A 13,596-nucleotide genomic window follows, 5' to 3' on the forward strand; every position below is an offset into this window, starting at 1 on the left:
ATTAGTCCGGAAAAACAATTCGGCGCGCAGTTTGAAAAAGACTACAATATGGTATATATGCAAGTACATATATAGTATATATTAGTAATTCAAGATTGATCTATTTAAAAAGCAACGAAGGTCCAGCTCCGACCGTAATAGGCAGTTACATTCTAGTATTAATTGAGTTTCTCAAATATGCGGTCAAAAAATATAAATATAGTGTTAAAAATATAAATTAATAAATTGAAATGTATAAAAACTTACAATTATAAAATTAAAAGTTGTTGTGTAAATTGTATAAAACGCTCTAAGGCACATGCTGCCTCTGTGACGGTTGAAAATAGATTAAAGGAACCCGAGTAATAATATTGTGTTACGTTGAACTTAAAATAAGACAATTTAATTATTTTTGTCACACACAACACACAACAAACAACACAAAAAACACAACAACACACAACAACAGGGTCATTGTCAAGTAAGCAAAAATAGGATTTGCTTAATTTCTCTGTATCTTTTTGTGCATTTATGTCATTGTGTTGTTCTTTTATGAACAACATTTCTGAGATTAATCTCTTATTATAATGTGATTCGATATCCATAACCCTGACATTCTTCCAATCAAAGGAATGATTAAACTCAAGCATATGATTAGTTAGTACCGAATAATTGGAAGGATTTTCCCTTATATTATACTCGTGTTCCTTTACTCTAGTACTAAGTTTTCGCTTCGTTTGGCCGACATATGAAGCTTCGCAATCTTTACATGTAACCTTGTAAACTACATTATTTTTGCTCATTGTATCCGTTTTATCTTTGTGCACTTTAACGAACCTGTTTAATTTATTCATACAACGTATTCCTATAGTAAAAACATCCTTGTTTAAATTTGATATGACAGTATTTGTAATTTTTGGAATATATGGTACAACAAACAATTTTTTACCCAGTGTGTCATCAATGTTGTCATGAATATCGCAATCATCATTATTCAAATTAATTAATTTTGTAGTGTAAAGTTTGTTAATTCTTTTTTGTACTTCTCTAAACATCAAATCTATTGGATAGCCATTTTTTAAAAGAGTTTTAATGCAAAATTCTAAGTTTTTCAAATGGAATTTATGATAGAAATAACGCTCTGTCTATTAAGTTGAAAATGACACCAATTTTATGCGTAAGTGGGTGATTTGAAAAATAGGACAAATATCGTCCAAAAAATTCCTTTTTTTTATCTGCAATGGTCCACTCTGAAGGGTGAAAACTACCCCTTAAAGGTAAGGGATAGATTTAACATATTAGGTGAAATAAGTTGAAAATTTTAAAAAGTAAAATGTGTTAGGAGGTTTTTGGGGTCGCTGAAACTGAATCTTATGTCAAAAGTATGAAATTCAAAATGGTTGACCCAATATGGCGTTCAGATACATTAAAATTTTTATTAGTTTTTATCAAAATGAGTAAATTTTAAGAATTCTTGTCATCACAGAATTAAAATTTCCGATTTTTGGATCGATGATTTTAAATATGGTGATAAAGATATAAAATTCGGAATGATAGTTTCAATATAGCAGCCATATACGTTAAAATTTATAACTTTGCAAAAAATGTGTTGTTACAAGGTCCTCACCTTTCAGGATGCTTTTTTAAAGTGAGTCCCCTTGCCTTTCACCTTTCGTGGTGCTTTTTTACAGTGAGTCTCCTTGCCTCTCACCTTTCGCGGTGCTTTTTTACAGCGAGTCCCCTTGCCTCCCACCTTTCGTGATGCTTTTTTACAGTGAGTTCCCTTGCCTCTCACTTTTCGCACATTATTCTTGAAAAAATTTGCAAATGTGATAATTTGTGAAGAAATGGTTCATGCATAAAGATTTAAAATCGAAAATTTTAATTCTGTGATGACAAGAATTCCTAAATTTACTCATTTTAATAAAAATTAATAAAAATTTTAATGTATCTGAACGCCATACTGGGTCAGTCATTTTGAATTTCATACTTTTGACATAAGATTCAGCTTCAGCGACTTCACAAACATCCTAACACATTTTACTTTATAAAATTTTCAACTTATTTCACCTAATATGTTAAATCTATCCCTTACCTTTAAGGGGTAGTTTTCACCATTCAGAGTAGACCATTTCAAATAAAAGAAAATACGTCTAAAACATTTTTCAAAGTTCTACAAATATGCAAAGTTTCATTAAAATCGGTGAGTGACACCTCCGTAGGTTTACTTTAAGTCTCAAAAATAAACAAAAAATTTTTTCGAAAATCCAAAAAAATAAAATAAAAAATTGAATTCTCAAAAATTGGGAGCAGATTTGGATTCAACAACTTCGAAAATCACCGTATACCCCATTCCGTAACAAACGTACGAATACTTTGTCAAATACTGGAATTCACCCCTATACATTCATAAGGGCATTTTCTACCCTTGAAACGGCTTTTGGGCAGATATAAAAATGTGTCAAATATTTTTCAATGTACTACATGTATGCACAGTCTCAGGAAAATCGGCGTATGACACTTGGGTAGCGTTACTTGTAAGAATTATAGTGAGCTACATTGATAATCTTCTCTTTATATTATATTAGCTTCTTATTTTAAAGATATTTTAGAAAAAAGTGATGTTAAGAACTTTGGTTATGTAAAAAACAGTTTTGATCTCGTAAGCAAACTTAATGGCATGCCTTTAGAAGAAAATTATCAAATTGTTTCTTTCGATGTCACATCGATGTACACAAACATATCAATTGACTTAGTGATGAGAAGCATAGAAAAGAGATAGAATTACATTAGTTGTAACACTTCTATACCTATCAACGAATTTGTGATAGCTGTATTTTTTATATTAGAATCCATTCTTTTTAAATTTCACGAACTAATTTTTAAGCAAGTTTTTGGTCTTCTAATGGGGTCACCTCTTTCTCCAATTCTTGCAAATTTAGTTTTGCAGGATTTGAAGAATAACATTTTTAACTCTTTGACTATATATTCCATTTTATTACCGGTATGTCGACGATATAATTCTTGCCGCTCCTATAGACGATATAGATCAAATTTTAATTAAGTTTAATTCATACCACGAAAGATTAAAATTCACAGTAGAATATAGCGATAAAAGTGGTATTAGTTTTCTTGACGTAAAATTCTTAATGGATGATGGAAGGACAATGTTTGATAATTTTAAGAAACCTACAAATTCAGATAAATTTTTAAATTTTTATTCTAATCATCCCATTGAATACAAAAAAAGGTGTGGTGATTGGACAATTAGACAGAATTTTATTCCTATCATATCCTAAATTCCATGAAAAAAATATTTCTCTGATTAATACGTTGTGTGACAATGGATATCCAAAGGAATTTTTATTCTCCATAATTAATGACCGATTAAAATCATTTTCGTTTAAAAATAATTTTGACAATATTAAGGATAGGAATCCTGTAAACGGTGACACTTGCGATAAAGAAAGATAGTTTGTAGTACCATATATGAATAATGCATCGAAAAAATTCCAAGTTATAGCAAAAAAATTTGATTTTATAATTGCACATGAATCGATTAATAAAACTAAACAGGTTAATTAAAACGGGTAAAGACAATCTGAATATAAAGACAAATTATCTAATGTGGTGTATGAAATTAATTGTGTTGATTGTAACGTTTCGTATGTTGGACAGACAAAAAGACAACTTAACACGCGAATATAAGAACATATCGCTAATATAAAAAAGCCTGTTAATATTCTGTCTGTAATTTCTCAATACCAATTAGAAATGAATCATAAATTTAGTTGGACAAATGTTAACATTTTAGATTGCAAACAGTCATATTATAAAAGAATAATTTCTGAAATGATATATATAAAAAGACAGAAGAGGGTATCAATAAACAAAGTGACACTGAACGGTTTCCAGACATTTTTCTCTCTATTATCAACAAATGTTTCCCTTCGAGAATCACATCTCCTTCTCCGAATAACTTTGTCTCTTTCCCAATACTACACATGTATAAACGAATTTGTCTAACTCCGACCTCTGTCTACTTTTCGCTGTTGAGAAGGAAGGTTCTCTTTCCATGATCTAATTTGTCATAATTTTGTGAAATCATACGAGGTTGCTGGTTGCAAATATAGGTATATTAATTTAACTTATACCACGCTTGTCAAATGTACATTAGAATTTATTTCCTCTCTGTTAATAGCTTCGGGAAGTTTATATATGCGCGCAACTTTTCAAGAATAAAGAAATTCTTCGTATAATACCTTTGGAAATCTGTTATAAAATCGAGACGAATCAAAATTATATTCATTTGAAGATTATAGAACGAGACATATTTTATAATAACGCGACAACTGTATTATTTTATTGTAACAAATCGACTATAATTAATAAGAGTATTTTACGAGATATATTTTTGTAATGGTAAATATTGATATTAGTAATATAATTACTGATGATGGTCAAAAATAGTGACCGAAACGTTTAATTTTCATAATTAATTGTAATTTAATAAATTGACTTGCACAAATTTTATCTAGCGTTGTGGCTGTATATTTTATTTTGTTGGTTTGTTTGTTTGTTGTTGTTGTTGTTTGTTGTGTTGTTTATTAAATTTTAGCCTTCTGAATTTAAATTTATTTACAAGCATTTACGTATATACCGCTGATTGCATAAATAGATGTGCGTGTATTATTACAATACGTATATTGTAACAATACGTACATATTATTAATTTATTTATGCGATGTACACGTAAGTGATTATTTATATACTGCATAGATGTTATACATAAAGTTTATTACTTATAAACAATTGCACAATTTCGTGATTCCCAATATTTTATTGTTATATCCTGCCCCGTAACACACCTGAGTCAATTTCCTATGGACCCATATGGGAATTTGCGGCAGGGAATATTCTATATGTCGTATCTATAAATATGTTTTGCATTGTATCTAGTTGTATTCGAAGCGACATTTGTCTTAAACGATATCCTACAGTTGACAAAAATGAATCTATTTCATCTGGCACTGGAGGTGTAGGTAAAAGAAAATCATTGGATTGGCAAACGGCATCAGCAATTCTATCGATCAATGCATTTGTATTTCCTTTATTTCTTTGTTTTTTTCTCCCTTCAGTAGAGTCTGAAACAGTAATTAATTTATTTCATTACAATATTACGGAGAGGTCTAATAAATAAAATGCAGATTTAATTTACGTTATGTATATTTAATCTAAAAGTTCTATCTGGAGATACTGGTAGTGTCTCGGCGCTAAACTGCGCGGATCGACACTGCCGTGCCTTCTTTACGCGGGTCGACGAGTTGCGGCAGATCGAGATTATCGGATCTCAATAACGGCTGAATCGATTGTGTTCTATGTATGCTCATTCGATAGCCACCACACGGATTGTATCATAAAAGTGCTTTTATTTTTTTTCTACGTGTTCTACGAGTGGATATATCGCGACGCAAAGTTCCGAACTGTTATTTTTTCAGTTCATTTTCAGATACGTCGTCCTTATTGTCATTATTGTCGTCGACCACATGTCTCCAGATCGCAGCACTCGCTGATCATATATGTCTATCACTACTAGCGCTCCTTACGTATTGCGTAATAATTGCGTAAAGAATGTCAGAAGGACAGAAATGTCCTTCTGACATTCTTTACGCAATTATTACGCAATACGTAAGGAGCGCTAGTAGTGATAGACATATATGATCAGCGAGTGCTGCGATCTGGAGACATGACTAATTATTAGGGTACGTATCCATTGTCATTGTCGTTGTCGTCGACCACATTCCGCGCATTCCTTTGGTGTCCGTCTGACGTTCTTTACGCAAGGAGCGCTAGTACGCAAGGAGCGCTAGTGATATACATACATGATCAGCGAGTGCTACGATCTGGAGGAACGAGTATTAGGGTATCCATTGAGCGCGTCGCGTCGCGTCGTGACGCGGTGGACAATGCGACGCAAGATGCGCTCGGTGGATACGTACCCTTAATGTATACACTTTTGGTTAGGTTGTGACCGGATTTGCTAATGCAATTATTAAAATACCGGATTTTGAAATATTCAACCAATTAATTTATAGTCAGAATCACCTGTGGTGTCTTACTTTTCGGTCGCCACTCTATTTAACCAATTAATAGAGAAGGATGTTGAATCCAACATGAACCTTGGAATCGGGCTCGGCACGCGTGACGTCCCTCTATGGTGACTTCCTTCCACGCCTTGCTTCGATTTGCCCTTTGGTAGAGATGTCTGGTGATCCGGAAATTCCTCCGTCGAAGTGCAGCGATGTATACTTATGCGTATTAATGGTAGTGTTCGCGAAATAATAACGCGTGGGGCTCTTTTGGTGTAACAACTTGTAAACTCTTTATTCAGATAACACCAACAAATAATTTAAGTGGCCCGCATTCACACAATTCGCTCACTCACACTAGATTCACACTACGAGACTATCTCTCCTTTGTTACGACGTCTCCCTCTAACCTTCGTTGTCGCGTCGCGTCGCACTCACGACGAAATGGCCGTTACACAAGATGGCCGCTCGACAAGGTGGCGTGATATTTCGTCACCTATTGCGTACAACGTGCTACTGGGGTTATGATCTCGTTAATACCGCGCTAATTACTCGCGTCGGTTACCCGGTATCCGTGCCGCGCACGTATTATTACCGATTTGGGCGTTTACTCGCCGATTTCCGCACACTCGCGGTTACTAAGGGATATTTACCCTATTACGCGATTTACACACTTAATTCCGCGTTACGCGTCGTCTAATTATCAACTAGCAACGATACGGTATGTCGTGATACCTGTTTTGTACCGATTTACGCTGTATTATTCACTTTCGCGAGCCGCGTGGTTCGACACGTCCGTCCTGTACGAACGTCTGCTAACGACTCCCTTGCCAACATGGCTGGCTCCCTTGTCTCGAAGTCGGGAAGAAGCAGTTTGTTCTTTTTCCCGCGGTCGGTTCTGCTTTCCCGAATCTGGCTATTTTCTAGTTATCTCATTCATTCGGCCTTTTGTACTTATTAATACATCAAATAATCAGGAGTTTCTCTCCTATACATAAAATAATAGTGGACTTTCCGCTCTAATACATTTTTCCGCGGTCAATTAAATTTTGTCATTGGACAAATTCAGCATTGCTCTGTGATTGGTCAATTGTTTTCTAACTCTCTAAATATGTGGAAAATAAATTGAAATTACTGGAAATGACTTTAAATAATTAATCCTTTACTCTTTAATAGTTACTGTTGCTGAATTAATTCAATCTCAATAGTTAATTGATAAAATATTGATATGCGAGTATATCTATATGTGTCTTCGTCTGAGGCAATTCGTATATTACGAAATAATTACAATTACTTAATAAATGGCTAGTTACGCCTTAGTTTAGTTTGAAATAATTACTGGAAGTTAAATTAACATCGTTAGTTGGAAAATATCTCGCATATTAAAATTTTGTCCTTTGTTATACTTTAATGCGTCTTAACGCTATACATTATATTTGGAACAACTTTCACTTTATCTTTTGCTGATAATTAATTTGGAATCTCTGTATCGAGAATGTACTGAAATAAATGTTTATATTGCCTTTTGGCTAAGTTTAATAATTTTGGTAGCTCTATCTTTGTCTTACCCATGTGCTTTGTTCCAAATATCTTATTTGCTTTAAAAAATTATATATCATGCAAAATAATTATGTTGGTTAAACCTTGTAACAAAATAAATGTTCTTAACTTACTGATATCAAATATTTGCTAATTAATAGCACTTTACCTTTCAGGTCTTAACTTTACTTTATTTTACTTTATTTTTCAGGGTCACCCATCATTCTCAGCGGTATTTATTTCGGTAAGTATTTTACTCTTTCTTTTAGGATTAATTATGTTTCATTCATATCTTTTATTTTAATTATTTCTTTCTTTCAGGATGCTGCGCTGGAATGTTTGGATCGCCTCGATACTTCGAGGATTAGGTAGGTTGAGTATTATATGTATTTTCCTCTTTTTACTTTTTACCTAATAATAAACTTATTCTTTTTATTCATAAACATAGAAAATTAAAACGTTAAATATTCTTTTTAAACTCAATTGTTATGTAATCTGTATGTTTGGAGAAGTATAAAATAATTATTAATTTGAGTAATATAAACACCTCGGATAGGACTAGACGTTTAACAAAGTATAAAAGTATAAATGAATGAATCTGATAAAATGCTGGTCTCGTCGTCCTACTCCGTTTAATCCTGGTGTGGCATCTCCGACTGCTTCGCTTCGTCCGGAAAGTGCTTCTTTTCCGCCATCGTCATTCTTGGCGTGATGTTCTGTGGAGTTTTAAGCTCGTTATATATATGTGTGGAGAAAAAATGCACTCGGTTGCAAGGGTTAGGTTAGGTTGTGACCGAACTCCAAGCTTTTCTGCGTCATTCGGTCCCTCCGTTTATGCACAATAGCCACTCCTTTTCACCACCAAAGGAGTAAGTTTCACTCCTCGACACTCGTTATGTCGGATGCGAAGTGTTCCGCCCGCCCGCGCCGTGAGGGTAGTTGCCACCGGCACTTCGTTCACTAAGGGATGTGTCGTGGTAAATCACAAATTTCAGTATTGTAGGAAACTCACAACAATTGTTTATTGAACGATGTCATTTATTTACACAGTAATCTATACGGCTAGTCGCTGTATGCGATGTCGCCGTCAGCGCACGTTCTCTCGTTTTCACACAAATGCCACTTACCTACATTAATTCTTATCGAAAGATTCGTAAAAACGCCGCATACGTTGTATACCGGTAATGCCGCGATCGCAGTCCTGTGGACTGTTGTATGTCTCCCGGGCTCGGCGTATCGCGCTATTCGCTATCCCCGTCCACGCTTATCACAATTTCACAAATAATCTCACGCGTAGCTTTCCCCTGAGTTAATCACTCGCGTTATGTCCTTCACAATTCTGTTCATCTGTAAGCAACTCTTAATGTTAATAATGTCTAACTGCTCGGAGGTTAGCCCCCGTTCACTATCGCGCTCGTATCACTATACCTTATCGCTCGGAACGGTCCCCGCTAAAATCTCCCTGAGTTCGCTCGCGCTCCCTTTTTTATATCTACTCGCGCTCCCCCTCCAGGATGCTCGCAAGTAGATGTTCGCTTTGCGCACTCCCAGCGCTGACGACGCTAGCTATGCTTATGTACTACGCTATCTAAGTTGTTCCTACATTTAGAGTTATATAAGTTTTTATTTAATTTTCTTTTTATTTTCAGGTACATCACGTCGGTCCAGGGATACCGCTGCTCGTCTTCTCCCGCTGGAGTCACAGGTGAGTATCTCAATCTATTATTTATATGCTACTTTCCCTTTTTCTGCCGTATCCCCTTTTCTATTTACACTATGTACATGAAAAGAATATATATAAATATACAATTAAAGGCTCTCAAGAGATAATCTAACAAATAAATATTGCTTATTAGAGCCGACACAGTTCTTATGTGTAACAAATACATTTATTGGTAAAAAACCATATAATATAATATCAAAACTAGTATAGGTAATCTCCAGAATGACATGCATAAGCTTGACCCTTTGTATGAGAGTCTGTTTTCGATTTCTTGATGTACGTGCTATTATGTTAATTTATACAATCGTTTTGACTACATATGTGAATTTTAATTGTACTTCTGACTATATTCTGTTTTGTCAATGTTTTATTCTCTTGTTCTTTATATTTTTAAATCTAATTCGTATACATCACTGTTATTGACATGTTTTCGGTTTGCGTCTTGTCAGTGTGACTTTAAATAAAAGTAAAAATATCTCGCATTAACAATCGAGACTTCGAGCGGTAGAGTCATTTCAAGCATCATGCCTTGTAAGCCGTTTTCTGTTTTAATATTTCAGTGACCTTTTCTTGGCTTCAATTTTCAAATTTTAATTATTTTATTTTTATTACATGTGCAGTGATTTATCAGTCTTTGACAGGACGCATCTTTGAAATTACGTCAACCGTATTTCTCTGATATAGTTTTTGACATGTAAGTTTTTCGATTTACTTTTATTTATACAATTGTTTTGACTACATATGTGAATTTTAATTGTATTTCTGACTATATTCTGTTTTGTCAATGTTTTATTCTCTTTTTCTTTATATTTTTAAATCTAATTCGTATACATCACTGTTATTGACATGTTTTCGGTTTGCGTCTTGTCAGTGTGACTTTAAATAAAAGTAAAAATATCTCGCATTAACAATCGAGACTTCGAGCGGTAGAGTCATTTCAAGCATCATGCCTTGTAAGCCGTTTTCTGTTTTAATATTTCAGTGACCTTTTCTTGGCTTCAATTTTCAAATTTTAATCATTTTATTTTTATTACATATGCAGTGATTTATCAGTCTTTGACAGGACGCATCTTTGAAATTACGTCAACCGTATTTCTCTGATATAGTTTTTGACATGTAAGTTTTTCGATTTACTTTTTTCGACGAATTTGGTTTTGACTTCCACATAAGTTTTTATAAGCGAAATTCTTTAAACATTCCTGTTCATTATTTTTCATAGCAATTTTGCCAAACTGTTGTCATGCTAATGTTATGGACACAATCTACGCGATGATCTTACTGTGATTTTTCAACTGTTTAATTATTTTCTCATCTCTATTGGTACTGAAGAGGACTCAAACAAGAGAGTCGAAACGTTTACCTATATTAGTTTTGATATTATATTATATGGTTTTTTACCAATAAATGTATTTGTTACACATAAGAATTGTGTCGGCTCTAATAGGCAATATTTATATGTTAGACTATGTACATGGTTCCGTTTATTCTTTATTTTGTCACGCGATATGTCAAATAAGCCTTTCGCCATCGTCATGTCATCTCTTCTAGGGCCCCCAATGTCCTACTAAACGCGTGTCAAAATTTTCCCTTTCCCAGTGCCCGAAACTGAAACTTGGGACACCTGGTAGATGGATTGTCTGCGCAATGATATCAATTACTCCCTCTTTTCTCTCCTCGCGAAATAACGTTTCGTGTTTGTCTCTACTTTTGTCATTTATTTTTACGATCCAAACTTTGTGGACATCTGGTAGACGTCTCGAGTCGATTATTCCTACAATATATCCTCCTTTGGACACCCTAGGGCATGACAATTTCGCCTTTTCCCTGTCGCAAATTTCTAACCCCGGAGACAGGATTTAAGGTACACCCGGTATGCATTTTGCTCGTTCCTACGTTGTCGCGCAGCTTTTCTAGATATCACGATTCGACTTTTTCGAAATCGCGATGTTTTGTATGTCGCGACAGGATTTTATGTCCACCCGGTACACTTATTCAACCTAATCTTATGCCCTTGCCTGGCTCTTACGTTCTTGCCAAATATAGCGATTTGACTTTTATCGATTTCGCGATTTTTCTGTATTACGACATTATTTCGCGGCCACCCGGTATATTCTACCCGATATGGTTGTCGCTATTTCGTGCCCTCTATGACGTTGTTGATTGTAGCGTTTCGGATTTTCCGAAACCATTCAGGCGATGTGCCTCAACCAAAATAAAATTAACGCAAATTCAAGTGATTATATCTTGCGGGTTTTTCCGCCGTATTTTTAATTGAAAATAATCTGCGCACAATTGCTCGATGTAATCTTCAGAAAATAATATTCGTAACGGCGACCCGTTCACGTAGTATAACTACGCGCGTTAACTTATAATAATTCTATTATTAATTTTTATAGTAGGGCGCTTCTCACTCGCGCGCAAATTAATTGTTATATTGCTGCTATTTCGGTAAATGTAACTGAAATGACTATGTACTGCTTCTGTGGCAGGGACCTTAAGCTGCGGTGCGGCGACTCCGGATTTGGAGCTGGGGCTCTACATCCGGCTTCAAGGTCCGTCACATGGATGGTAGTAAAGGAACACGTAAGTGATTTTCTGCTTCTGCAATACACATTTTAGACTTACTCGACACGTTTTTGTACGGAATGAACGAATCTGGTAAAAAAAATTACCCCGTGGACCGAGATATTAATCGTTAAAGTTGAAACTATTCAGGTTAGGAAATCTGTCATATCGATGGTCGCATAAATTACAGCTGTAAGGCGGGCAAGGATTCTTTTACGAAACCGTCTTGCGAGCAGAGTAAGAAAGAACTATCGTTCACAATCCGCGAGAGGCAATGAAGAATAAGGAACTCTCGGGCCATAGAGTTATGTCAGGAAAAAAATTTTTGAAGTAGTGCAAAAATGCGTTGAATGAGTTTATTTTATCAACCTCGAGGATATAAGGAGGCTAATTCAACAATTACCGAATGTTGATGTCTTGCATAAATCTAATTGTTTGATCGACCTTGTACGTATATTATTATGTAACTTGTAATTTAAAGATATGTTTCATGATGCATTCCTTGTCGAGGTTTTCTTGTGGTAAAGTAAACCTCTTATTAATGAATCCATCCAGAAAGCGTCAAGAAGATTTTTCTCAAACGGAATTTACGAAAAGATGTTTGGAACAAAATTTGGAACTTTGTCAAATTCACGTATGGTTTACATGTCTGTTTATCTGCAACGAACAATTTCCCAAGTCTGCCAGGAGCTATTGCATATTATATGTAATACACACAAGTAATATTATATTTCATTCCTCCCGCGAATTATCTATTATCTAATTATTATTTTACGAAGTTCATTTTCAGGTATTATTGAAAATTGGTGGGATTCGTTGACTTTACCTAAACTGACTAGACTATTAAAAAATTTATTTTTGAAAGCTGGACCAGTTTGGAACATTTTGATTAGGAACAAAATTTGGTCAAATTCACATATGGTTTACACCTCTGTGTTTAACTATATAATATACTCAATAAGTCGAGTTGCTTATATGCCTATGGACAGAAGCACGCATTACTGGTAATGCAGAATATGATTAGATCGCAAGTCCGGCGGGGAACGATAAATGACAACATTTAATACATATTAATACATATTAATACATATTAAAAAATTTTTTTAATCTTATTATTGTACTTTGTAGTATACGAGGGTCACTATTTATATTTTGAGTCTAATAATAAAAATAATAATAAAAAAACAATAATTTGTCATTTATTGTTCTTCAAAATATTCTCCTTTATGATCTATACATTTTTGCATGCGTTCGAACCATTTGTCAAAGCATTTTTTCCATTTCGCTTGAGACACCTCCAAAATATGGTCTTTGAACGCATCAACGGCTTCTTCTGCCGACGAAAATCGTTGTCCACGCAATTTATTCTTGACGTTCGGGAACAAAAAGAAGTCATTTGGTGCCAAATCAGGACTGTACGGCGGATGACCCATTAATTAGATTTTTTGAGTGCTCAAATAGTCGGTTGTTAGATGAGATGTGTGACAGCTGACATTGTCTTGATGAAGAATGATCCGGCGGCGCTTGTTTGTTTTCCTTATTTCACTGAAGACTTCCGGCAAACAAATGGTTGTGTACCATTCAGAATTGACCGTTCTACGTTCCTCTAAAGGCATTGTTGCCACATGACCAGTTTTTCCGAAAAAACAGGCGACCATTTGTTTCGAAGTGCTTCGAGCGCGAACAACTTTTGTTGGATTT

The sequence above is a fragment of the Trachymyrmex cornetzi genome, unplaced genomic scaffold (genome assembly GCF_001594075.2).
Source record: "Trachymyrmex cornetzi isolate Tcor2-1 unplaced genomic scaffold, Tcor1.1 scaffold1683, whole genome shotgun sequence".
Taxonomy (NCBI): domain Eukaryota; kingdom Metazoa; phylum Arthropoda; class Insecta; order Hymenoptera; family Formicidae; genus Trachymyrmex; species Trachymyrmex cornetzi.